The 23,216-nt window shown below is 40.8% G+C and overlaps 1 long non-coding RNA gene across 1 annotated transcript; it reads right to left on the bottom strand.

Annotated features, from left to right (window-relative positions):
• Positions 1–13,157: 13,157 nt before the first annotated feature.
• Positions 13,158–19,374, bottom strand: LOC141166355 (uncharacterized). Its single transcript, XR_012251286.1, has 2 exons — positions 18,852–19,374; positions 13,158–14,881 (listed from the first exon to the last, which is right to left on the bottom strand). It is a non-coding gene; the product is annotated as an uncharacterized lncRNA (long non-coding RNA).
• Between the last annotated feature and the right edge of the window lie 3,842 nt (positions 19,375–23,216).

Consider the following 23,216-nt stretch of genomic DNA (forward strand, 5'->3'; position numbering starts at 1 on the left):
CAGATCCTCAGAGAGTTGCTGGTGATAGCGTGCTATACCTATTCAGGCCTGGGATTCTAGTAGTTGACTAGAATTACCTTGGAGTTATTTCGTGGATTGTTGCCGTGCTTTCCTCGGTGTCATCTTCGAGCTAAATGTATTCCCCTGTTTGTTTTCCCTGTGTGTACTTTAGTTTGTAGTGGGGCTGACTTAGTGCTCACCCCTCCTGCTCCCTTCCTAGGGCCTAGCCTTAGGGTCTGCTAGGGCTAGGTATCCTGCTTGGCGATAAGTGCAGAACTCATTTAGGGTCGATAGGGGAGTTAGGGTTTGTCAGTAGTTCTGTTTAGGGGTCTCCACTCTCTCCTGCCCTAGATTTAGGGCTCCCTTCCCTTTTCCCGTTGTTATATGCTATGTTCTCCCCATTCCTAGCGTGACAGTAGCACAAGGGATCGGATGATCGCAGCATCTAGTCTCCTAAGGAGACTATTGAAGCAAGTAAAAAGTGTAAAAAAAATGTTTTAATAATATAAAAAAAGAGTTCAAATCAGCCCCCTTTTGCCCAACTCAAAATAAAACAATACAAAAAAAGAATAAAAAATACACATATTTGGTATCGCTGTGTTGAGAAATGCCCGATCTATCAAAATATGAAAATAATTAATCTGATTGGTAAACGGCGTGACGAGAAAAAAATTAAAAATGCCAGAATTAAGTTTTTTTTGTTGCCGCAACATTGCCATAAAATGCTATAACAGGTGATCAAAACATCATATCTAGCTCAAAATGTTATCAATAAAAACTTTGAATTGTTTTTACCAATTAAATGAAAAAGAACCTATTGATGTTTGGTATCTGTGTATTCTTACTGACCTGGATAATCAAAATGGCAGGTCAGTTTTAGCATTTAGTGAAAATGGTAAAAAAAAAAAATAATAATAATAATTGTGGAATTGCATTTTTTTTTTGCAATTTCACTACACTTGGAATTTTTTTCCCTGTTTTCCAGTGCATTATATGGTAAAATCAATGGAGTAATGGAGTCGTTCAAAAGTACAAAACGTCCCGCAAAAAACAAGCCCTCACATGCCCATATTGACGGAAAAATAAAAAAGTTATGGCTCTGGGAAGAAGGGGAGCAAAAAACGAAAGTGCAAAAGCAGAAAATCTCAAGGTGGTGAAAAGGTTAACTAGCTGAGGGAAAGCACGTAGCTGGGTGCTGGTGTTATTATTCTGGGAAGGGGCCACTATCCATGGATCTTCCCAGCTTATTAATAACAGCTCACAGCTGTCTGCATAGACTTTACTGGTTATTAAAACAAAACAACATATTTTTAACCAACAAAGGATAAACAGCTGCGGGTTGATATTAATAGGCTGGGAAGGGGCCATGGATATTGGCCACTCCCAGACTAATAACATAAGCACTCAGCCACCCCTGAAGCGCCAATTCTGGCTCTTCCCACTTGCCCTGGTGCGTTGGCAAGTGGAGTAATGGTTTTGGGGTTAATGTCAGCTGTTTTATGTTCACTAACATCAAACCCAGGGGTTAATAATGGAGAGGCGTCATTAAGACACCCCCATTACTAACCATGAACATTTAAGTAAAAAAACACACAGAGCAAAATCCTTTATTTGAACAAAACACTCCCCGACCCTCTTTTACCCATTTATTAAGATCCAAATTAAAAAAAAGTAATCCTCACCTGTCCGCAGATCATCCATATTGATTATATCCCACAACGATCCCCAGCTTTGCTACATCCGGATGGTGTGTTGAGCGGTGATATGAGTATGCGACCACTCAGCATGCCAGCCAGAACCACACTGACAATAGCGTGAGAACGTGCCTGCAGTGTCGAACGCTAATGTCAGTAAGGTGATCGGAGTTCATGCAAGTCTTTTTATATTAACAGGGGAAAACATTCAGATTGAGAAGGGGTTGTTCTAGTAGTGGACAACTGTTTTAATTGACAGTTAAGGCCAGTGGCATCATCATGCCATTCCTGAACTGTGGACTTTCCAATGTTGCTGGATGAAGCAGCATTACTTCTGCAGAATCTGAGGTGTGCAGTTGCACTGAAGCTGGTCAGATCTGGAGCTATCTTTGCACTGTAGTGATCCCAGCCAGCTTTAAAGCAGTGCTTATGACGCGCCCCTGGGCCTGTGTCGCGCTGCGTTGCGCACGCGGGAGCTTACCCGGAGCCGGATCTCTTGAGGGTTGTAGTCTCGTGGCGGTGACCCGGTCCGTGCCCAGGGAGTCAAACTGAGCGGCGATGTAACAGCGGTAGATGTAGGACGACTACGCCACCCGTTGAATGCAGCTATGGAGCTGCCGCTGCAGGACAGTCCGCTGAGGCCGGTGGATGGATGGTGCAGCGTAGATGGTATAACCCCCAACGGGAGGGGTATGGCCTCAGGGCAGCAGATGTGGATGATGGGGGTAGCAGGAACCACTCAGAGACGGTGCGGTGTAATTCAGGGTCTTTACTGGTAACAACGATAGACCCTCCCGGAGTACTTGCTAGTGAACGGGGCCTGGTCAGTCCTTGAGCAGATGGGATCTCCCCTGGCCAGGCGGAGTTGTAGGCCTCCCAAACTGACTGTACTCTTCTGGCTACCTTGCTAGAAGCGGATATAAGTAGCCCACGTCCCTGAGTGTACCGTGTGGTGCTCACCCGTATGGCCGGTGACTCGGGGCCTTCTAATGGCTTCCGCTCCACGATGGAGGTGCTGGTCCCACGCGTGTGACCGTGCCTTCGGGTTTCTGGGCCTGAGGACCTGAAATCCCCTGCCGGTCAGCTTCTGCTGCTGGGTAAGAGTTAGTCCCCACAGCCTCGGACGCCGGGTCCGGTAAGAAAGCTTCTCAGTCAGGGCGAGCTCTGCAGCTGCCAGCCCCTGACTCGTAGTAGTATTGCTTCTGCTGTTTCTTGTCTCTACTCTCCTTGACTCCAGGCTCAGGCCCCTGGACAGGGCCTGCCTGTGGAGCAGAGCCCATAGAGCAGCTCTGCTCCCTGTCTTCTCCTCTCAGAACTCCCTACCCTGCCTCAGCCCCAGGTTTATATAGGGGAAGTCCTTCCCCTCCCAAGACTGGGCAGGAGGTGTGGCATGCACAGGATCCCTGACCAAAGGACCTCCCACCTGCTCTCAGACGTAATATCTCTATCACTGTGGCAACCAGACCCCTGGGGTGTCACATTTACAAGCAAAGAAGAAGAGCGTTTGTAATCACCGCACATGTTCGGCCATAGTGAGAGTACATCAGAACACACAGCAATAGGAAGATAAAGCCCTTAAACATATGGACAAATACTCCAGGCAGTAATGTGTTGTACTACTGCAGCACTCAAGAAAATGAGTATAGTAGTCTGTGAATAATTGGATTCAATTGATAAGGGAAGAATGAGATAGAAGTGCCAGCAGTAGTGCCAGACCCAGTAAGATTGATTAGTCATATAGTGTAGCTGGCATTTGCCCTGCTCCATTTGAATTACAATTACACCTTTGTATTATTCATTCTTAATGCACTAGAAAGCAGAAGCAAGAAAACGGAATATTTTTTTTTTACAGATAAACTATTTTAAAATCAGTCAGAGATGGAGTACATGTTTATCTCACAAAGTGTACAAATCGCAACCAATTTTGTTTTACAAGTCAAATTTTACATCCGTATACGCCACCCCAATACAGCACCTTGTAGCTTGGACGTGTACGTGCCTAGCATTTCTTAATATATAATTTTTGGGGAAGGGGGTGAATTTTGTTAATTAGAAAAAAACGTATAATTAACTGCATATCTGTTTTTGCACACCTGTTTTACTAGTCTAGCAACCATACACATCACACTTATACGGCTGCTTGCTGACATATTTTGCTTTCTGCATGTATACCGTCCTACCGAGCATTTCTTTTTGACAAGTACCAAATAATTGGGGTTGAAAGATTGTTAATGGTTAATGACAGTATTGTACAAAATGTATGGTAAAATAAAAAGTGGAAAGATCAATGAACAGGGTAGTAAAAAATATCACAATTAACATCCTTTGCCTATTGTAAGCGTATAAGAACGAAATGCACAATGGTACATCGCTCATCTCAGTCACAGCAGGATAATGTTTCCTCCGACAGTGACAGCATCAGTTTGAGGTAGTGTAAAGAATGGTCTGCCTGTTCACAAATGGCTAAGAGGGATTCGTTTTGTACCATTTTTCATATTTTAATTTTAAAAAACATGAAAAATCTGTCAATGTGTATGTTGTTAAATGGGCTGTTGGTTGCTACGGGTTACCATCTGTTTCTAGGTGAGGTCACTTTGTAATTGCTAAGATTGTCTTTTAGTTAAAGAGCGTGAAAAGGGTTGGATAAAATCCTAGTAGACCTCTAAGTTTTATGCTCATCTTTTCAGTAAATGGAGACTTTACAGTATAGTCATCCGCAGAAAATCGATTCAATGAAAATCAATTTTGGGGGGAAAATTAATTGAACCTGGCGAATTTGAAAATATTCGATTATCTCTAGAGAAGATTTTTAATACCAAGCATATTGCAAAGTTTCTTGTTTTTACAATTTTAAGCATTCAAAAACATGAGAATAACATCCTAAGCCTACAGTGGGGGAAATAAGTATTTGATCCCTTGCTGTTTTTGTAAGTTTGCCCACTGACAAAGACATGAACAGTCTATAATTTTATGGGTAGGTTAATTTTAACATTGAGAGATAGAATATCCAAAAAAATATGAAGAAAATCACATTGTATAAATTAGATAATTTTTTTGCATTTTGCGGTGAGAAATAAGTATTTGATCCCTCTGGCTAACAACACTTAATACTTGGTGGCAAAACCCTTGTTGGCAAGCACAGCTGTCAGACGTTTTTTGTAGTTGATGATGAGGGTTGCGCACATGTCAGGAGGAATTTTGGTCCACTCCTCTATGCAGATCATCTCTAAATCATTAAGATTTTGAGGCTGTCGCTTGGCAACTCGGAGCTTCAATTCCCTCCATAAGTTTTCTATGGGATTAAGGTCTGGAGACTGGCTAGGCCACTCCATGACCTTACTGTGCTTCTTTTTGAGTCACTTCTTTGTTGCCTTGGCTGTATGTTTTGGGTCATTGTCTTGCTGGAAGACCCAGCCACGACCCATCTTCAATGCTCTTACTGAGGGAAGGAGGTTGTTGGCCAAAATCTCACAATACATGACCCCATCCATCTTCCCTTCAGTATGGTGCAGTCGTCTTTGCAGAAAAGCACCCCCAAAGTATAATGTTTCCCCCACCATGCTTGAAGGTTGGGACTATGTTCTTAGGGTTGTACTCATCCTTCTTCCTCCTAACACGGCGAGTTGAGTTAATGCCAAAGAGCTCAATTTTTGTCTCATCTGACCACAGCACCTTCTCCCAATAACTCACAGAATCATCCAGGTATTCATTGACAAACTTCAGACAGGCCTGCACATGTGCCTTCTTGAACAGGGGGAACTTGCGGGCACTGCAGGATTTTAAACCTTTAAGGCGTAATGTGTTACCAATGATTTTCTTGGTGACTGTGATCCCAGCTACCTTGAGATCATTAACAAGTTCCCCCCGTGTAGTTTTAGGCTGATCTCTCACCTTCCTCATGATCAAGGATACCCCACGAGGTGAGATTTTGCATGGAGGTGAGATTTTGCATGGTGCCCCAGATCGATATCGATTGACAGTCATTTTGTATTTCTTCCATTTTCTTACTATTGCACCAACAGTTGTCTCCTTCTCACCCAGTGTCTTACTTATGGTTTTGTAGCCCATTCCAGCTTTGTGCAGGTCTATGATCTTGTCCCTGACATCCTTAGAAATCTCTTTGGTCTTACCCATGTTGTAGAGGTTATCGTTTAACTGATTAATTGAGTCTGTGGACAGGAGTCTTTTCTACAGGTGACTATATAAGACAGCTGTCTTTAATGCAGGTAACAAGTTGATTAGGAGCGTCTAACTGGTCTGTAGGAGACAGAACTCATAATGGTTTGTAGGTGATCAAATACTTATTTCTCACTGCAAAATACAAAAAAATGTATCTAATTTATACAATGTGATTTTCTTGATTTTTTTTTGAATATTCTATCTCTCAATGTTAAAATTAACCTACCCTTAAAATTATACACTGTTCATGTCTTTGTCAGTGGGCAAACTTACAAAAATAGCAAGGGATCAAATACTTATTTCCCCCACTGTATATATGGTCATTATTGTGACTTCTGCCACCTCTATAGTTATGCATTTGTTCAGTAAACAATCAATTTTTTACATAAATGTCTTAACTTTGTTTGTTTCAATCGATATATATGTATAGTGAACTGCGGGTAGACAACCCTGGTAGTAGTTGGGGTATTTTTATTTTTTTTCTGTATCAAAACTGTAAACTACAGCCAGAAAAACCACAGTGGAACTTACACACATTTTTAATGCATGTTTGTAAAAGTTTTTTTTATGCATTTTTTTTCTGCTAACCCATTTTGAGGTCCATGGGGAAATAACTGCAGCAGAAATACTAAAATAATTGACATGCTACTTTTATTAAAAAATACACTTTAAAAAAAAGGAAAGGAAAAAAAATGTGATGTGTGAATGAAATCTTAAAATTGTTATTTATTTTGCGGTTGTTGTAAAACACTTTTTTCCACACTGAAAAAAAAAATTAATAAAGAATGAGGCGTATTGAATTCCCATATTCTTAATATTTAAGAAACATTTGGATTTGGGGAAGGGTTAGGCACTGCCTGGCACTTTTATTTGGCCACTGTTTTAAGAATAAGTATTGTAATCATTCTTCTTATTCTACAGTTGGAAGATACAGTAGCATCTGTAACCTGTTGGCCTGTCTTTGTTTCCTTTGCATCCAAAACCAAGAAAGGACCTCAAATAGGATCTCATTTATCAACACACTATAAAAACAAAAACTCATAGCAACTAGAGAGGAACAGATCTTTTGAAATTCAAAATCACTGACTTCACCAAAATTTCCCCATCTTATCTGCTTATCCGGTAAATCTGGAGATAGTTTGTACAACAGTGTTGGATTCTAGTCTCCAATCTTCCCTTCATCTCTAAACTCTTGGAGCGCCTGGTCTACTCCCGCCTTACCAGCTACCTCTCCACTCACTCTTTTCTAGACCCATCACAGTCCGGCTTCCGCCCTCTACATTCTACAGAAACTGCACTCATCAAAGTAACCAATGACCATCTGATAGCAAAATGTAATGGTGACCACTCTCTGCTCATTCTTCTTGACCTCTCTGCAGCCTTTGACACCGTTGACCACCACCTCCTACTCTCTATGCTCCACTCAATCGACATAAAGGACACTGCTCTCTCCTGGTTCTCCTCCTACCTATCTGACCGCTCTTTCAGTGTATCGTTCGGTGGCTCCACATCTTCCCCTCTTCCGCTCACTATTGGGGTTCCTCAGGGTTCAGTCCTTGGCCCTCTTCTCTTCTCTCTCTACACAGCCCCAATTGGACAGACAATCAGCAAATTTGGTTTGCAATATCATCTTTATGCTGATGACACATAACTATACACCTCATCCCCTGACCTTACCCCCGCTGTACTACAGAACACCAGTGACTGTCTGGCCACAGTTTCTAAAATCATGTCCGCTCTCTATCTGAAACTCAACCTCTCCAAAACTGAACTTCTTCTGCTCCCGCCATCTATTCACCTCTCTAAATCTGACATCTCTCTCTCCGTGTGTGGCACCACAATAATGCCGAGCAAGCAGGCGCGTTGCCTGGGTGTTGTGTTTGACACCAATCTCTAGTTCACCTTCCACATACAATCTCTTGCCCGCTGTTGTCACTTGCACCTGAAGAACATCTCTAGAATCCGCCCCTTTCTCACCTTGGAAACAACAAAAACCCTCACTGTTGCCCTGATCCACTCCCGCCTTGACTACTGTAACTCTCTCTTAATTGGCCTCCCCCTCACTCGACTTTCCCCCCTCCAGTCCATCCTTAATGCTGCAGCCAGGGTCATCTACTTGGCTAACCGTTACTCAGACTCCTCCGCTCTGTGCCAGTCATTGCACTGGCTGCCCATGAATTATAGGATCCGATTTAAATTGCTTGTTCTCACCCACAAAGCTCTCCACAGTGTGGCACCCCCCTACATCTCTTCCCTCATCTCTGTTTATTGGCCTACCCGTTTTCTACGCTTTGCAAGCGACTTTCGACTAACATCCGCACTAATCTGTACCTCCAACTCCCGGCTTCAAGACTTCTCCCGAGCTGCACCTATTCTTTGGAATGCTGTACCCCAAGAAATTAGGATGAACCACAACTTACACAGTTTTATGCGCTCCCTAAAAACACATCTGTTTAGGGCGGCCTATCACGTTCCCTAATCAAAGTCCTTTTATATTCTTATAGCCCATCCCTTATTTCTCCAAACATAAGTCTCCACCGAACCAAAAAGCACTACAGATACTGGCTGCTGATGAGCTCATGCAGCCTTTATCTATCCCTCATCCCCTCAAGATGGCCGGACCATCCTTGTAAATAAGCCATTGTACTTTGTGTCACCCCCACCTCATTGTAGATTGTAAGCTCTTATGAGCAGGGTCGTCATTATTTTTGCTGTAATTATTGTATTATCTTTAGCTATGTTACTTATGACTGTTGAACATGAACCTGTGAATTGTTAAGCGCTGCGGAATATGTTGGCACTATATAAATAAAGATTATTATCAGTGCTGCGCCCTATTGTGCTCCATTGAGAACTACAGATCTCTGATGCCGCTGGGAACAGATGTTCAAATGACCCCCACTGTACAACATATGAAAATCTGCTTGACAAACTGGGATGTGATGCCATAGGGACTGGGCATTACATGGAAGTTCACTCGGCATCACAAAACGTTTCATCGGTATGGAAAACTGTGCCAGGCAACTTTTTTTTTTTTTTTTTTTGCGGCTCAAAGTGTTTGAATTTGCGTGGAATTTCAGAAAATTTGACTCGAACGCTATCCTTCACAGTTTGGCCTTCTCATTGCTAATAGAAACCATTCAGAGATCAGCTTTCATTTTTTAAATTGCTCTGATAAAGTGAAAGCTGCATGTAAATGGCTGTTATGGGCAATTGTGGGATTAATTGGGATTTTTAGGCCGTGTCTGTGAAATTCATCCCTAATGTATCTTTTCACTGTAAATGGTGATATGTATGTTATAAAACCATCTTATATTGATTACCAGGATCAGGCGCTGCTAGATAACGGTTTGCACTTACACACTGGAGTTACTGTACTGGGTGCATGCATTTCAGAAAGCTTTGTCTTCATTACACCTGGTCGGTTGCATTGTTGCCCTTTCCCAGCATTTCTGCTCTTCTACACACATCTGGAATGATTTTGCTGGATAACAAACAGACAACCATAATTAAATAATCTATTCTCCAGAAGAAGTGAGTTGTGGTGCTATGAGTTTAGAGGTATGACCCTCTAAGCGTATTACAGTAATTTCTACAAAAGCTTATGGTTATAAAGCAGAGTCTATGCCTCATCAGGGATATATTTGTAGATAAAGTAAGATAATGAATAGCCAAGAACATAATATTAAGCACTTAATGTGCATTATGGAATGTAATTTCTACCCTATGTACCTTTTGGGGTCATGCGTATATAAATATATAATCTGCTGTTAATTTTACAACATAAAAAGGACCACTGTTGAAATTCTGGGCCTTACAAACCTTCAGAGGCCAAACTGAACAAATATGAATTGAAAATAGCACAAAAACAGTTCTGGAGATGTTACAACCAATTCAACCAATTAGATAAATAAATGTAAAAAAGTATAACAAGTGTGACAATATACGGTACTTCTCATCACCATCGCTTGACTTGTAATAGCAATGATTTGGAAAAAAAATAGCTGGAGCATAACTATATCGATAAGGATAAACCAGCTGGTATGCCGGAGGATGTACTTTCTGTATTCAGGCTGAAAATGAAGTAAACTGAATTCATTTTCCGTTACAGAAATTCATATAACTGGAGTGAATGCATTATGCCATTTGGTTTGTACCATCATGTAACCTGATGTGATACACAATGCTTGGATGCATGTTTACAACTATGAAGGCACAGCCTAATCCCAGTGAGCATAACAGGCACCTCAGCAGACAACCGTGCCATTATGGAATTTAAAAAAACACCATAAAAAGACCATACACTGGTAAATACTAGAACATACACAGTAAGCCATTACAGTTCAATTATATATAGCGACTAGAACGCGGAGTGATGTCTTTTCTTATGGAAGTAGTTCAATTTTTCTGTGTTTTCCTCCTGGCACAAACCACCATGACAACTTTCCAGCCCCGACCTGTCTGCGGAGTTTACAACACAGACATTTTACTTCTCAAATTTTTACCACCATCTCCATCTATTCCCAGTCTACACAAACTCACCATCCTGCCACTACCTCCAATGATGAGTCTGTTGCCGCATCATTTGTCTCTATTACTGCACCTGCTAAGTAGCACCGAGCCCTCAAATACTATGCTTTAGAAATAAATACTGAGGTCATTACTATAAGTTAAAAAAATTGCGCTACAGGTACAGTGCCCCTGAAAACAATTCCAGACAAACAAAATTCCCCAAAATAATAGTGCCTTAATCTGGCCCCAGATGATAGAAAGTAATAGTAACAATGGACCCTTTGTGGCTCTGAAGGTTATAATTCCCCTATTGCTGCCTTATAAAGTCTGAGTGCACCCCATAAAATAATAATTGCCCCTTGGTGCGCTCTATAAATTCGAAACTCCTTAACAAGTAAAATGTTTCGAGAGCTGCAAGTAGTAATAATGCCCCCTTAGTGTAACCTTGAAAAGTAATTATACCCCTTTAAGAGAACCTGTAACATTGGATAACGCCATTAACCTGCAGATTAATAAGGTTAGGAATGCGGCTCCTGGGAGAACATTAACTATTTCTTCCGGGAGCCGCTGACTTTCAGACATACTGGCGTTCCAGTGTAGCTACAGTCACTGTTCGCAGCACAGTGAGAGGCAGCTGTAAGCAAGCTCTGGCACCGACTGATAGCTGGCTTTGCAGCAATGCACTGCAGAGCTGACTGTCAGTCAAAGTGCTGGAGCGTGCTTACAGTCACCACTTACAATGCTGTGTGCTGCGACTGTAGCTGTTCTGGCACGCCTGTAGGACTGAAAACTGGCTGCTCCCAAGAGGAATAAAGATCATTTTCTCCTGGGTGCCGCACTTTCAGCACAACGGAAATGGAGTTATCCAATGTGACAGGTTCCCTTTAACAGTTAAAAATGCTCCAAGTGCACACCAAAAAGTAATTGTACTCCACAAATAGCAAGATGTACTCAGGAGGCAAACACAAATAGTAATCGTGCCTCCTGAGTGCATTCACAACAAGCAATAATGTCCCCTAAGTGCCTTATAAAAACAAAAAATATAATCTATATCTATATATCACTGATACTGTTGGGTGTAAGGTCTACCCTAGAATCTTGGTGGGCCGGAGTAGCATCAACATTAAGACATCCTCACATGTCAGAGTCATAGGTGGATTATAATGAGGGCAATCTGGGCTACAGCCCGGTGCCCCGGGGGGTCTTTGGCCAGATTGCCCTCATTATAATATGTACGGCGACGCGGCACATACCGGCAGTCAAAGGCGGGGGGGGGCTGCTTCTTCTTCGGCCGGGCCAGCATCTGTCAACTTCCCTGTGTGCTGGCCCGGCCGCGTCACAGCTAGGAGACACGGCCCTGTGCGCGGCCATGTCTGCTAGCATGACGTCACGCAGTGCGCGCCCTGCACTGCTACTTACCACCGGAGAGGAGCTGGGGGATGGTGAGTGAGTGTGTGTGTTTGTGTTTCAAATGTGTTTATGCGTGTATGTATATGTCTGTATATGTTTGTGTGTATAGATGGCACCGTGCGGCCTCCCGCTGTGTATAGGTGGCGCCGTGCGGCCTCCCGCTGTGTATAGGTGGCGCCGTGCGGCCTCCCGCTGTGTATAGGTGGCTACGTGCGGCCTCCCGCTGTGTATAGGAGGATTGTGGCAGCTCATATTGTGCGTAGGGTCTCATACTGTATATAGGGGATGTCAGCATACTTAATTGTGCTCAATATTAAGTCATACAACTAATGTATAAAAAAAAATATTATAATATTAATATTGTGCCAAATTAACTTCACGTGAACTATCACATGATCTACCACAGGGGATCATGTGACATGTCACGTGATACATCAGGTGGGGGGGGGGCGCACCTTCTAAACTGCCCGGGGCCCTTGCTACTCTTAATTCACCCCTGGTCAGTCAACCATTGTAATATAGATTTGTGCCAGATTTCTCACTTTGAAACCTGACTCCCATATCTAACCCTGACACCTGAACTTGACGAACACCTGAGCTTCAGATTCTTGACAGCAGACACCTGCTCTGTACCTACCTAAATGCTCATAAAGCTACCAGTTGTCGCAGAGTGCATCTTCTTACAGTCACCACTGTACTTACGAGAGCTTCAATCAGCAAGATATCTTGAGTAAACAGTATTTACTTCATACTGGTTAAACATGAGATACAATTCAGTGTCACACAATCCGTGTGCTGCTTACATAACACATTCAGGAAAGAAAAGAAAAAACACAGGAAGTAAAAACAACCAACAATTGAGAGCTTTCCTCCCCTCAATACAGCAAGCGTATAACTTTACACACTATCGCCATCTGCTGTCTAGTTAGTATAAAGTCCTCCTTTCACTTATAATAAGTTCTAATCTGTTGTATTTGCCAACACCCTTTCTCAACAGTAAGGACTTATTCAATCAAACCCAACTTTTTTATTAGTCTCTGGTGTTTATCAGCATTCAACGCCTTCGTGAAGATGTCTGCTGTCATTTCTTCAGTAGGACAATACTCTAACTTCGAGACTTCTTGTTCCTGATTGTTAGGATCATTCAGCCATGGAGGGTCCTTGTTGGAGTCGGGGTATCCCCGTAACAAGAAATACACAGACACGTAGTGTATAATCAAGTACTGGGAAGCCCCTGAGCGCGTCTGCCTCTATTGGAGCTGTCCCTTTTATTTATACTAATAATCTTAGTTTGTTGTCATACATGCGCAGTAAAATGCCTTTGTTCTACAAGCAGCGAAATAATGATTCATTACAGTGGAATGTTAATAAGAAAGTTTCATAAAAAGTGTTAATTCATAGCAGTAGAAGGTTACTGAGACAGCTAAAAACAGGTTACAATCTAGTTTCCGGGCGTCAGTCCAAATGTCCAGATAAGGAAAGAATTACTTCATCTGTGTCTTACATCGTAATCTTGCGTGAAGCATCACTCCCATCATCCTCTCAGTCCCCCCTTTGATTCTTCCTTATGGACTTTTGGTAGAAGACCTGGTCCGGGATTTCTTTTCTTTCATATTCTTGAGTCCGTGTTACAAAGCTTATTTATGCATATTAAAATAATTTTTAATCCTATTTTAAACACTACATATATGACTACTATAATTAGCACAATCTGTAATATACCTTGCAGAATTCCAGCCACCCAACCTCCAATACCCTTAAACCAGTTCTTTGGGTTGAGAAAGGAGAAGGTGTCTGACCACCAGCTATCTTTATTTTGGTCATTGTGTCTGTCATATTCATCCCACATCTGCATCAACATTGGATACACAAAAAAAGTGCTGAATATTTTATTAGGAATTCCCATTTGGACCACATGTGGCCTACCTGAAGGTCTAGGCGAGTTGTCGGCTGCTCTTTTGTATAGTGTGTGTTTAGGTACTGCTTGCATATCTACCTGCTGATTCTGAACTATAAATGTGGCCGGTGTTAAGCGTCCTAGAGTACATGTACCTTTTATTCCTACTGGGAGCCATTTGTATGCTCCATTTCCACAAATCCAGAAGGTTCCTTCAGGCAGATCCCATATTGCAGAGTGTTGGAGCACCAACCTATGTACCAAATCTAAAAATTTAGATACATTCTGAAGTATACACCAAGGGGGTTTTTGACCTAATGGACTACAGTATCCTGCATCTGGATTTTCACAAGTCGGTGTACCTGGGTCATATGCACTTGACTCATTACATAATATATTACCTGGTATTTTTGAACATGTATCATTGTTTCCATCGGGGAATAATTGTGAATATTTCCAACCATTATTGTGTATGTATTTTTCTACTATATCAGGTTTAAAAGGTTGAGAAGAAGATACTGTGCTACTAAAACTGAGTTGTATATTTTCTGTAGGAATTAACCCTAAGTCTGTTAGTCCCGTCTTATTTCTAGGAACCCATACACCTCCTTTAAACGCTAAATATTGTAAGTTGTTTATTTTTCCGGTCATATTACCTTGCCACCAGGGAAATCCCACCCACCCCACAACTGGGATGGCAACAGTGGTGTTCCATAATCTAGAATTAACGGTTTGGTTATTTGCTAATTTGTCTGAGCAATTAGTCCATGTAAACACTTCCTCAGGGGTCATGGGTACGGCCAGGAAGGGTATGCTCGTGGCTGATATTGGAGAATGCGTACAAATCCAACAGTCTGCTATTTTCTGTCCGCCATCGAGCAGCCCGTTTACCAATGTCTCATGATGTTTTATAAATTTATTATCTGTAGGTTTTGGGGAACTTAGTTTATCCCACAGGTCTCCCTGATCTATCGTTATAGCTAACACAAGTACAATCACCACTATTTCTTTTTGCAATGGCTTGCATGTACCCATGCTGATTTTCCTTCCAATTTTACTGCAGTTGGAGTTGTCAATAACACCTGATATGGACCCTCAAATCTGGGTTCTAGCGTTCTTCTGTTATGTCTTTTTACGTAGACTTCGTCTCCTGGTTGCAGCTTGTGCGTTCCCTCAATGGAATCTGGATCTGGAATGGAAGAGAACACTAAAGAGTGTATTTTAGACACATGCTTACATAAATTTTGTACATAAGCAGTTAAGCTTTCAGTTTCTAACATTAAAGTCTGTGGGAAATACAATCCTGTATTGGCAACTCTACCAAACAATATTTCATGGGGGGTGAGTTTGCTCTTTCCCTGGGGGGTGTTTCTGACTGAATACAATGCTATTGGGAGACACTCAGTCCATGGTTTCTGTGTTTCTGCCATGGCTTTCTGTATTTTTAACTTAAGTGTTCCATTCATTCTCTCAACCTTACCAGAACTCTGTGGGTGGTAAGGGGTGTGTAGTTCACTTTTTATACACAACATTTTCATTACATTCTGAAAGATCTCTCCAGTAAAATGTGTACCTCTATCTGACTCGATCACTTCTGGGATACCATAACGGGGTACCAGTTCATGTGCTATTTTTACTGCAGTGACTTTAGCCGTGGCTGTATGAACTGGATAAGCCTCTGGCCACCCCGAAAACATGTCCACACATACCAGTACATACTCATAGTGTCCATGCTTAGGCATCTGGATGTAATCGATCTGAAGTCTCTGGAACGGATATAGTGGTCTTACATGGTGCTTCTGGGGGGTCTTAACAGTCTGTCCTGGATTGTGGGCTAAACAGATTTCACAAGAACCACATTTTGCTCGAGCTACCTGGCCGAACCCTGGGGCTAACCACTTCTGTCTGACCCTCTGTATCATACCGTTTGCAGACACATGTGTAGGTCCGTGGGCTTCACTGACCACAACAGGGTACCATGCTCGGGGGAGACAAAGCTCATCTCCTTTTCTCCATAGTCCTTCTTTTTCTTCTGCCCCCTGTTTCTGCCACTCTTCTTTTTCTTCTCTACTCACCTGCTGGTGGGCTTCTTTGAGCCGTGTAATTAAGTCAAATTCTGATACTGCACTAATAGTGTGGTCAGTTGTCAGAGGTTTTACTGCAGCTCGCTTAGCAGCTTTGTCGGCTCGGTCATTACCCCTAGCTATCTCGGTGTCGAGTCTTACATGTGCAGGTACTTTTATTACTGCTACTTGTTTGGTTAAGGCAGCTGATTCTAGGATTTGTCTAATCATTTGTCCATGTTTTACTGGTTGACCTGAAGCTGTCATATAACCTCTAGCTCTCCATATACATCCAAAATCATGTACAATACCATATGCGTATCTAGAATCGGTAAAAATATTAGCGGTTTTTTCTTTTGCTAACTGTAATGCTCGTATTAGAGCTAATAGTTCAGCTTCCTGGGCTGAACAGCTGGCCTGCATTGGCTCAGCTTCAATAACATCATAATCTGATACAATGGCATAACCTGTGTGAAAGTTACCAGTTTCATCTGCATACCTACTACCATCTATATACATATGTAGGTCTGGATTGTCAAGAGGGGTGTCCTGTACATTAGGTAGCCCTTGTGTTTCTTGTTCTATACACTGTAAGCAATCATGTATTATATTGTCTTGTTCGTGGTATTGTAAAAAATTTTCATCTTCGTCTTCCTGACCTCCTTCCACTCCCCCCTTTGTCTCTAGTGGTAACAGAGTGGCTAAATTTAGAGACAATATGCGGCGAAAAGTGAGGTTTGGTGGCATTAGTAAGGAGCATTGTAATCTAAGATGTCTAGCCATTGAAATGTGTTTTGGCAATACCTGATTCAGTATGCCATGTACATCATGTGTAGTTTGTACTATTAAGGCATGGTCTAGTACTATTTCTGAGGCTTTTTCTACCAAAAGAGAGACAGCTGCTACTACTCTGACACATGATGGTGCAGCTTTGGTAACATTATCTAATTGAGCAGAATAGTATGCAACAGGTCTTTGTTTATTTTTATGTTTCTGTGTTAGTACTCCTGTAGCATGATTAGACATTTCCGCAGCCATTAATTGGAATGGTTTGGCGTAGTCTGGGATTCCCAAGGCCGGGGCTGACATGAGACCTTTCTTGAGGTCTTGAAAGGCTATGAGTGCTGATTCAGTTAACTGGAAAGGTTCGATTTTTAAACAATCATATAGAGGTTGCATAAGCTGACTAGCATGTATAACCCATTGTCTGCAGTGTGATACTATTCCCAAAAATGCTCTTAATGTTTTGTAGTTCTTGGGAGGAACAAGATCTCTAATGATTTTTAGTCTGTCGGCGGTGAGGTGCCGAATACCTTGTGAAATGCAGTGTCCTAGAAATACTACCGTAGTCATACAAAGTTGTACTTTTTTCTTGTTAACTTTACAGCCCATGTCTGCTAGAAATATTAACAATCTTATTGTGTTGCTGTTTGCGGACTCTTGAGCAGGGGCACATAACAATAGGTCATCAACATATTGGAGAATTACAACCTCATCCGTAGGTTTGAAATTTTGAAGAACTGATCTCATAGCTTCTGAGTACAAGGTAGGTGAATGTATCATACCCTGTGGTAATCTTGTCCATGCTAATTGTCTATTCTTAAATGTAAATGCAAACAGTTTGTAACAGTCTGGGTGTAATGGTACTGAAAAAAAATGCATTTGATAAGTCTATGACAGAAAATACTCGTGCTGTTGCTGGGATCTGTGATAGCAACGTGTGTGGATTTGGCACAACAGGAGTAATAGGTTCCAAAATTTTATTCATCTCTCTTAAATCATGTACCATCCGGTACCTAGCAGCTGACCCCTCAGTAGATTTCTTTTTTACAGGGTACAACGGTGTATTGGCTGGTGACTTTACTTCTATCAGTACTCCAGTTTTTAGATAATCTTTTATCTGTTCTCCTATGGCGTGTTCTTGTTGGGCACTAATAGGATACTGTCTCAATTGGGGTAGTGTCACACCTGGAACAGGAGTGACTTTTACTGGAGCTATTGGCATTAGTCCTACATCGGTGTCATGTTGTGCCCATAATTTTTCTGGTACCTCAGAAAGATCTAAAATAATTTGGGTAGGGGCAGGATCTTTCTCATCCTCTAAGGCTTGGACTTTTACAATGTTTTCTAGAGACTCTTGGTCATCAGGCACCAAAATTTGGACTCTACCATCCTTTGTCTCTTACCACTCCTGCTTTTCTAACCCGAATGTCCTCCCATAGTTTCCTGTTAAACCTGTCATGCCTTGCTACCTGAAAAGTTTTGCAAACTTTCCCTAAATTCTTAGTTGCTTCTACACCACACCTTTCTTTCACGATTGTATAGACATCTTGTTCATCATTTGTGGTCTTAGTCTGTTTGTTGCCCATTTTTCCTGACTATTCTTACCTTAGGAGGCTTTTTGGGTTAGATAAAATATATTCTATATTCTACCTTTCCTCGTTACCTATTCTGTCCTAAGGAGCCAGTATCTTGTTGCCCATTTTTCCTGACTATTCCTACCTTAGGAGGCTTTTTGGGTTAGATAAAATATATTCTATATTCTACCTTTCCTCGTTACCTATTCTGTCCTAAGGAGCCAGTATCTGAAACGGTTTCTCTGGACCGTTTTGTCTGAAGTGTAGAGTAATTCTAACACACATATATATGGCAACAAGGGCAAGACCAACAATACATAAAATGAACCATACAGTCTCCATTATATATCGTGTCCCTGGAGTATTATCATTACTTCCATGGGCTCATTCTGTCAATCTCTTATCCGTCAAAAAGGAGGACAAAGGTTCGGGAGTTAAGCGTGAGCGAAGGTTTCCCCGAAAGGACACAACCTTATGACTCAGTTAGGCAATCTCCGTAATACTTATGTCATCTACCTTAGTGCGGCTTATGAGGCTATTCCCGACATCCACATCTCTTTCATACCATCCGTTTCATAACCTTCTCTGACCTCTCCTTCGGCAGATCCTACAGTATATACATGAATGACCCGAGCTATAGGTATCCTTCTCTACTAGTTCCTCAATCCCAACACAAGATATGCATGAAATTTACGGACTATCGCAGAGCAGATGTAAGAGAACTAACAGTGTCTCTTACCTGGCCAGGTTTGTCATCTGCTGTTCCGATGTCCCAATCTCAGCGGTTACTCGTGCCGGTCGATGAACTTGAAGGAATACGCAGACCTCGGGTCCCTGTTTCGGGCGCCAGGAAATGTTAGGATCATTCAGCCATGGAGGGTCCTTGTTGGAGTCGGGGTATCCCCGTAACAAGAAATACACAGACACGTAGTGTATAATCAAGTACTGGGAAGCCCCTGAGCGCGTCTGCCTCTATTGGAGCTGTCCCTTTTATTTATACTAATAATCTTAGTTTGTTGTCATACATGCGCAGTAAAATGCCTTTGTTCTACAAGCAGCGAAATAATGATTCATTACAGTGGAATGTTAATAAGAAAGTTTCATAAAAAGTGTTAATTCATAGCAGTAGAAGGTTACTGAGACAGCTAAAAACAGGTTACAATCTAGTTTCCGGGCGTCAGTCCAAATGTCCAGATAAGGAAAGAATTACTTCATCTGTGTCTTACATCGTAATCTTGCGTGAAGCATCACTCCCATCATCCTCTCATGATGATGTCTCAAGAAATGATATTTCACATCAATATGCTTGGTTCTTGGATTGACTCCATCTGAGCAAGAACAAGACATCCTTGATTGTCCTCTTTCAGTTTTGTTGGTTCCAACTGTGGTTGTCCTAATTCTGTCAAGAATTGTCTTAAGCACAGTGCTTCTTGACTCGCATGCGCTGCGGCAACATATTCTGCTTCTGTTGAAGACCGTGTCACAATTGACTGTTTCTTACTTGTCCAACTTATTGGTCCATCTGAGAGAAAAAAAATATGTCCACTGGTAGATCTTCTGTCAGTTGGATATCCAGCCCAATCTGCATCAACATATCCTGTTAAAATGCAATTATCACTTGTGGGTAATTTCAGCTTAACATTGCTAGTTCCTTTCAAATAACGCATTACTCTCTTCACGGCATTCCAATCAGCTTTATTTGGTTTTGATACCTTTCTACTCAGGATTCCTACTGCTGCTGCGATGTCTGGTCTTGTAACGGTCGCTAGATACAGTAGTTTTCCTATTGCTGTTCTGTATTCTTCATTATTTGGTACAATATTTTTTTCACTGTTCATCTCTGAGATAATTAGTTTCCATTGGAGACTTTACTGTTTTTGTATCCTTTAATCCAAATTTTTCTGTTATGTCTTGAATCATGTGATTTTGATTCAGTAGGAAACTTCCGTCTTCTTCTTTCTACCTGTATTCCTAGGTACTGTTTTACATTTCCCAAGTCTTTGATTTTGAAATGTTGCTTCAGGATTTTTAGAATGTTTTCTTTATCCCTTTCTTGTTTAAAACAAATCAAAATGTCGTCTACATATATGAGTACATAAATCCATCTATTAATCAGCCTTTTTGTGTACAAGCATGGATCAGCTTTGCTTCTTTGAAATTTTTCATTTGTAAGTACTTCCGTGATTTTGTCATTCCACGCTTTAGCTGCTTGCTTTAAACCATATATGCTTTTCTGTAGTTTGCAAACTTTGTTTGGATTTCTTTCATCTTTGAATCCTGGAGGTTGTTCCATGTAAATGTCTTCTGTTAAATCTCCATTCAGAAAAGCTGTCTTTACATCCAGATGTCTCAGTTCCATCTGTTTCATTGCTGCAACTGTAAGTAAAGTTCTTATTGTAGTGTGTTTGACAACTGGAGCAAATGTCTCATCATAGTCTTCTCCATATTTTTGAGAATACCCTTTAGCTACGAGTCTTGCTCGGTATCTTTCAGCTGTGCCATCTGTTTGGTATTTTACTTTAAAAATCCATTTACATCCTATGGCTTTTCTTCCTTCTGGCAAATCTGTTAGTGTCCATGTATTTGAATCATGCATGGATTTAATTTCTGTTTCTGTTGCTTCTATCCATTTATTAGCTTCTTCTTCAGGAAGTTTAGATATGTCTTCCCAAGAGGTAGGCTCAGATTTTTCTTATGCTTGTCTTGTATGAGAGACGTTTTGGTGGTTTTCCTTTGTTCTCTCTCATTGAACGTCTTGGTTCTGTGTCTGTTTGTAGTTGTGATTCTTCACTTTCAGTATTTTGTTCTTCATTAATTTCTACTTCTTTCTCATCAGATATTTCTTCAGTTATGTCACTATTGTTTTTCTCATTTTTTGTTTCAACTGAAATCGCAATGTCTTCATTTAAATCTTCAATGAATGTCACACTGTTACTCACCGTAACTGTTTTGGGATCTAGGATTCTATATCCTTTGCAATTTTCACTATATCCAACGAATATTCCTTCCATAGATCTGTTTTGAAGTTTGGAACGTTTTTCTGTTGGAATGAATATAAAAACTTTACATCCAAACACTTTTAAATGATTAACACTTGGTTTCATACCTTGCCACAGTTCATATGGAGTTTTCGTCAGTTTTCTGGAAAAAAGTCGGTTCTGTAGATATGTAGCTGTCATTGCTGCCTCACCCCAATATTTCTCTGGTAGTTTGGAATCCGTCAGCATACATCTTATCATTTCTGTTAGAGTTCTGTTTTTCCTTTCTGTTACTCCATTTTGTTCAGGTGTGTATGGAACAGTTTTCTGGTGTTCTATTCCATTTTGTCTTAAGTAGTCTTCTATTCTGTGACCTGTAAATTCACCTCCATTATCACTTCTGATGACAATTGGCTTCCTTTGAAATTTGTTACTTGATCTTGTTACATAGTCTACAAGTTTATCAAAAACTTCACTTTTGTTCTTAATTAAGTATGTGACTGTGTATCTTGAGTAGTCGTCTATAAAAGTCAACATGTATCTATTGCCTCCTGATGTAGTCACTTTCATGGGTCCACATACGTCAGTATGCACCAAATCAAGTGGTCTTTCGCTTTTCATCTCTTTCTTTTGGAATAGATATCCTTGTGGCTTTGGATTTTATACAACATTCACATCTTACGGTAATTGAGCAATCTGATATCTTTAAATCTTTTGTCAATTATTTTCTCTGTAGTTCCCTTATACTGTCAGGGTGTCTATGTCCTAGACGTCTATGCCACATGTGAATACAGTTTTTGTGATCATGTGTACATACCTTCACCTGTTCCTTTGGTGTGTCAAAATGATATAATTGTTCATCTGCCTTGACTTTGGTTATCACCTTGTTTCCTGCAATAATTGCACACTCATTGTCTTTGAATTTTACTGTAAGTCCTTTTGCTGTTAAACGTTTCACAGATAATAATCCACCTTCCAATTTTGGAACATACAACACATCCTGTACAAGTATCTTTGAATCTTGTCCGAACAATTTAGCATACCTTGTCCGATACCTTCTGCGGTTATTTTGCTTCCATCCGCAAGATAAATGGCTTCTTTCTTATCTAAATCAAGATCAGTAAAGAAATTCTTGTCTTTTGTCATATGACTCGTTGCTCCTGAATCAATAAACCAACCAAGTAATGATTTCTTGTCTGTTACTTTAAATGTGCCATTCCAATTCTCACATGAATCGGAAATTGTGTTTTTTACTTTCTGTGTATGCTTTTTATGTTGTAATTTTTGTTGTTCTGCTTTCCATATGGTAGTCTTTCTTTAAATTACCTTTTTTCTTACATCTGAAGCATTCTCTTGTCTCTATTATAGGGTTTTTTAAATTCTGTAGCTTTAAGAGCATTTTCACTGTCCTTTTCAGTATAAGAATCATTTCTTTGTTCTTTTCTTCTCTGATATTCATCTATTAGTCTTGTTTTCACAAAATCTAATGTAATGTCAGTTTCTGATCTCATCTCAAGAGCATTTATCAAGGCTGTATACGAATCTGGTAAACTGCACAATAATATAGCTGCTACATGACTATCTTTAATGTCTTCACCAATAGATCTTAGCTGTGATATCACATCCATCATTGAGAATATGTGCTTCTGCATGTCGTCATTTGCACTCAATCTCATACTGTAAAGCTTTCTTAATAAAAATAACTTGTGATTCAAGCTAGGTCTTTCATACAGTTTTCTTAATTCTTCCCTCATTCCTTTAGCTGTTTCTTCATTTCTTTATGTATTAATTGAGCATCATCCACTAATAAGCTAATGGTGGCTCTCGCTTGTCTATTCTTATCCCATGTCTGATTTTCTTGATTTGGTCTTTCTATAACAATTACTTCCCATAAGTCATCCTTAGATAACATCTCTACTTTGAATTTCCATAACTGATCATTTTCACTATGCAGTTTAGCTACTGTGAATTTCAGTTCTGTGTTACTCATCATCTTTATATAGTCTTACTTGTTTAGAGAGTTGTACTGAAGATATTCTCCTGTTTTTTTCTTCTTGCTGATAGTTCCTGTATGTCCTGCCTGTGTTGGATTCTCCTGGGATCATGAATTCCTCTGTCACTCTGTA

This window comes from Phyllobates terribilis, unplaced genomic scaffold (genome assembly GCF_046119375.1).
Source record: "Phyllobates terribilis strain yellow unplaced genomic scaffold, ASM4611937v1 Scaffold_11__3_contigs__length_659146591, whole genome shotgun sequence".
NCBI lineage: Eukaryota > Metazoa > Chordata > Amphibia > Anura > Dendrobatidae > Phyllobates > Phyllobates terribilis.